Below are 5,701 nucleotides of genomic sequence, written 5' to 3'. Positions count from 1 at the left end.
ACACAGAAGATCTTCCCTAACTAGAAACAGCACTGTCTGCCTCCCAGGAAGCCTGCTGTAACCCAGATTACAGAACTCTACCTGCCTCAAAGAGGCCTACTCCTGTCAAAAAAACACACAGGCCAGTTAACATCAGAGAAAACCAGATGGCAAAAGGCAAATGCAATAATATAGGAAACAGAAGACAATGTAATTTGGCACCATCAGAATTCAGTTCTACCACAGCAAGACTAGATATTCTAACACACCCAAAGAGCATGTTTCTGTCCTAAAATCCCACCTCATGAAGATGATAGAGGCTCTTAAGGAGGATATATATAACTCCTTTAAGGAAATACAGGAAAACACAGGCAAATCTGTAGAAGACCTTAAAGAGGAAACAAATAAATTCTTTTTTTTTCTTTTTTAAGATTTATTTATTATATGTGAGTACAGTGTAGAAGACATCAAATCTCACTACGGGTGGTTGTGAGCCACCATGTGGTTGCTGGGATTTGAACTCAGGACCTCCGGTAGAGCAGTCAGTGCTCTTAACCACTGAGCCATCTCTCCAGCCCACAAATAAATTCTTTAAAGTAATAAAGGAAATACAATCAAACAGGTGAAGGAATTGAACACAATGGTCTAAGAACTAAAGATGGAAATAAAAACAAATAAAGAAATCACAAATGGAGGCAACACTGGAAATGGAAAACCTAGGAAATAGAACAGGAACTACAGAGACAAGCATCACCAATGAAATACAAGAGATGGAAGAAATAATTTCAGGCATAAAAAGATTCTACAGAAGATATGGATACATTAATCAGAGTATACCAAAATACCAAAATACCAAATATAAAACACTCCTATCCCTAAAATATACAAGAAATTTGGGACACACACACACACACACACACACACAAACTAAGAATAATAGGAACAGACAAAGATGAAGATTCCTATTTCAATGGGCAAAATATATCATACAAAAAATTTCCCTAAACTAAAGAAAGAGATCCCACAAATGTACAAGAAGCCTACAGAAACTAGAACACTAGATTGGTCCAGAAAAGAAAAATTTCCTGCCATATAATAATAAAAACACTAAATGTACAGAACAAAGAATATTAAAAGCTGCAAGGGGAAAAGGCCAATATATATATACATATATATATATATATATATATATATATATATATATATATATATATATATAGACATAGACATATATATAATTATATAATATTAATTATTATATAAATATAATAATTTATATATATAAATATTTATATAATATATATATATAAAGGCAGGCCTATCACAATTACACCAGACTTCTCCAGAAAGAGAATAAAAACCAGACGTTGCTGAAGAGATTTCATACAGACCCTAAAAGACCACAGTTACCAGCACAGGCTACTATACTCAGCAAAACTCTCAATCACCAAAGACGGGGAAACCGAGATATTTCATAACAGGCCAAATTGATACAAAATATTTCTACTAATCCAGCCTTACAGAGAAGCAAAACTTCAACATAAGGAGCGTAGTCAAGAAGACACAAGAAATTAATCGTCTCACAACAAACCCAAAAGAAGAGACAACCTCTAAGGACAAAAATCCCCAGGAACTATCAGTCTTTGGTCTCTAATATCTCTTATCATCAATTTCCCAATAAGAAGACACAAGCTAACAGAATGGATATGCAAACAGGTTCTATAATTTTGCTGCCTACACAAAAGACACTTCAGCAAAAAATACAGACATTACCTCAAAATAAAGAGTTGGAAAAAAGTTTTCCAAGAAAATGGCCTCAATAAACAAGCTGAAGTCCCATTTCTAATATCCAATAAAATAAACTTTTGAACAAAAGTAATCAAAAGAGACAGCTAAGGAAAATTTATATACATTAAATGAAGAATACACCAAGATGAAGTCTCAAATCTAAACATATATACCCCAAATGCAAGGGCGTTCACATTCATGAAAGAAACTTTACTAAAGATCCAAACACACACTGAAACTCACACAATAATAGTGGGGAACTTCAATACTGCACTCTCACCAATAGGCAGGCCATTGAAACAGAAACTAAACAGAGACAGAGTGTAGTTAACAGAAATTATGAAACAAATGAAATTAAAAGATATCTATAGAACATTTTACCCTAAAACAAAAGAATATACCTTTTTACCAGCACCTCATGGTACATTCTCCAAAACTTATCATACAATTGGAAAAAATCAAGCATGAACAGAAAAAGATTGAAATAATCTCTTCCATTCTTTCAGATTACCAGACTAAGGCTGGACTTCACTAACAAAAAAAACCACAGAAACCCCACATACTCATGAAAACTGAAAAAAATCTATAATCAATGATGAGTTGGTCAGGGAAGAAATAAAGAAAATAAAGACTTTCTATAATTTGATAAAATTGAAGGCACAGCGTATCCAATTTTATGGGAGACAATAAAAGCAATGTTAAGTTGCAAATTAATAGCATTAAGTGCATTCATGATCTAACTGTAAAGATCCTATAATGACAACTTAACAGCAAACCTGAAATTTCTAGAACAAGAAGAAGCAAACACATCGAAGAGGAGTAGACAGCAGGAAATAGTCAAACTCATGGCTAAAAGCAACCAATTAGAAGCAAGGAAAACACTAGGATTAATAAAAATAACAGTAACAAAACAAGAGCTGGATCTTTGTGAAAATTAATGAGATAGAAAAACCATTAGCCAGAGTTACCACAGGGAACAGAGACAGTATCCAAAGTAACAAAATCAGAAAAGAAAAGGGAGAGATAACAAGAAAAACTGAGAAAATTAAAAAAAAAAATCATAAGGATGTCAGTGTGGGAGAGCTGTCTTTTTGCTGCTTTGTGGTGACATCAGCAAAAGAAAGATGCCTTACTCTTCCGTTTGCCCTCACCAGCAGCCACAAATGGGCAAGGTAAGCCAGACTAGGTCCTGAATGAAGGAGAGCTGGGCCTCGGGTCATGACAGTTGACTATGTCCCACACTGACTGCAACACTCCGAAGAGTGGGCCCTGCACCTCCCCTGGGAAGCAGGGTAATACATGGAGGGTGGTTCCTACAGGTTAAGAACTACAGGATCTTCATAACACAGGACAAAAAGAAGATATCCAAGATGATTCCCAGTGAGGTTTCAGTATCAACAGAATAGCAGAGTCCAGAGGTCTTTTACCAGACCAGCAAGTCATTCCAATGAACATTTATAAGTGTGGAGCAAAGGATGGCCCTTATGGTCAGTTCACCTGCAAGCCTCACATCCAGACACAGCTTTACCTGGATGCTGAGAACAGTGGCAGAGCCTACTCTTCAGGTACTGAAACAGGTTATAGGCAGGGACAGCTCTTTCTTTCATGACACCAGGGTAGTTCTTTCAACTGCCACAGATGGTGGGGAGGGGGATGGACAGAGAGTTTCTCTCCCTTGTCCATGCCACCACAAAGGAGACCAGTAGTAGGGCCAAGTTCTCAGTGTTCCTATCCTCAGGAGCTGATTCATCTGAACTCCCTGGCTAAGGGTGGGGTCATTTCTCTTGCTCTAATGCAACAGGCTAGCTGTCCCAGGATGCCCATTTAAGGGAGGAAATCAGTTTGGCACACTTCTTAGACATTACTATGTCCCAAGGTGGTAGTCAAGACCAAGGATGTCTCCCTGGCTTTTCTTAGTAACAGACCCTTGCTGCTGCAGAGCCATTGTCCCCAGTGACAGCACAGGCCAGGAATCCACCATGTTCCCAGGTGGCATCACCAATTCCTCACATCAGGCTGTTTCTCACTACCTTTGAGTCTCCAGTTGTGCCTCTCTTCTCTATGCCCACATCTTTCTTCTTCCCATTCTTTTCCATTTCTTCATCACTTACTTGCTCCACTTGGTGACTGAGTGGGGTCTTCTCAGGAGTGGTCACAAGAGTGTATGCCTAACTCATGAATTATGGTACCAGCCAGGGTCTCTCAGGCATGTTCTGCCCATTCAGGTCTGTGTAGCACTGAACTAGAAGTCATCGTGGGCTTGTTCCTTGCCTAGACTGTCCCATCATTCCTGTGCTAGGTCATCTGTTTGAAGCTCACTCCTGCCTGGGTCCCTCATTTCTAGGTGGGGATCTTCTAGTCTCTGGCTTGCCCCCACCCAGGGCCTGCACAGCACAGTACTGGTGGTCATCTCAAGCTCATTTTTTTTCAGGGAATGTTAGGCTACTAATCATTTAGATGTCCATATGTGAGAACACTGAGAGTAGAAATAGCCTCTCTCTGCTACCTATTGATGCAAATGTAACAGAGTATCAACTTCAATATTTTTTGTATCATTCCATTTGTCTCCATTTTCTTAACTTCAGCATTGAGTATGATTATTTCATCTCATTTAAGCTTGGGTATGATTTCTTCTTTTTGTATTAGAGTTTTCTGTTGTGCTGTTCAGTTGCTAGCATGAGATTTTTGTTGTGTGGCAGCACTTAGTATTATAAACATGCTCTAGTGGCTATTCCTGGTTGTCAACTTGGCTATATTTGGAATGAACTACAGTCTAGAATTGTAACGCTCACCTGTTATCCTAATTTGGAGGCTCAGAGAGATAAGTTTCTGACCTTGGATCTTGGTATGGAGATCTTGAAACATAGTGGCTAAGACAAGGAGATCTCCAAGTTCAAGATCATTTGGGATTAAAGGCATGGATGCACACACCTTTAATCTGGTCCACACCCTCTGCTGGAGACCCACACACCAATAATCTGGGCCACACCCTCTGTTGGAGACCTACAGCCTTTAATCTGGGCTATACCCTCTGCTGGAGATATATAAGGATATTGGAAGAAGGACGACTCTCTCTCACTCTTCTTGCCTGCTTGCCTCATGGGACTGAGAAACTGCTAGATCCTTGGTCTTCCATCCACAGCTGCTGCTGACCATTGTTGGGGAGTTGGACTATAGACTGTAAGTCATCGACAAATTCCCTAACTATATAAAGACCATCCATATGTTCTGTGACTTTAGAGAACCCAAACTAATACAGAAGTTGGTACCAGAAGTTGTTCTAGAGGAGCAGAAGTATAAGGATGAATGCTTCAAAATTTTGGAGTTGGTTGGTTGATCCAATAGCATCTTCAACTACTGAAACTTCTCCAGATTCTCTCCCTCCTGGGAGCTTGGAGAATATTGAAGACCCATGGATGAAACTATATCTCAAGCTTAAGGAAGCTAATGCCTTTGATTATCTTGATGAATTAGGTGATTCAGTGGTATACAATACTTTCTCCAAGGTGGGGAAAAAATCGGAAAATGATTTTGCTGGCTGGTTGCTCTTAGCATCTTGGGAAAAAACAATGAAGGAAAGGAAGGAGTTGCGTGATAAAATTGAAGAACTCCAGAGTCAAGTAAACAATCTAAAAGTTGCTAAGTGTACCCTTGAAGAGAATCTACTCTAGCAGCCATAGAGCTCAAGTAGCAGAAAATCAAACTGAAGCCCTCATTATAAGGTTGGCTGAATTACAGTGAAAATGTAAGTCTCAACTTTAGAAGGTGTCAGCAGTTAAAGTGTGGGCATTAATTGGCAAAGAATGGGATCCTATAACTTGGGATGGGGATATGTGGGAAGACCCTATTGAAATTGAGAATTTTGAATCTTCAGATTTTCAAGGATTTGCTCCACCTGAAGAAGTAGGACCCTCAGCCCCACCCCTTGAAACAA

The 5,701-nt window shown here is 39.0% G+C and overlaps 1 pseudogene; it reads right to left on the bottom strand.

The window, feature by feature from the left end:
• Positions 1-4,200: 4,200 nt before the first annotated feature.
• Positions 4,201-4,324, bottom strand: LOC127691778 (uncharacterized; annotated as a pseudogene).
• Between the last annotated feature and the right edge of the window lie 1,377 nt (positions 4,325-5,701).

The sequence above is a fragment of the Apodemus sylvaticus genome, chromosome 8, assembly GCF_947179515.1.
Source record: "Apodemus sylvaticus chromosome 8, mApoSyl1.1, whole genome shotgun sequence".
Lineage (NCBI taxonomy): Eukaryota > Metazoa > Chordata > Mammalia > Rodentia > Muridae > Apodemus > Apodemus sylvaticus.
Note: the sequence above shows the minus strand (reverse complement) of the source record. Positions and strands in the feature narration are given on the sequence as shown.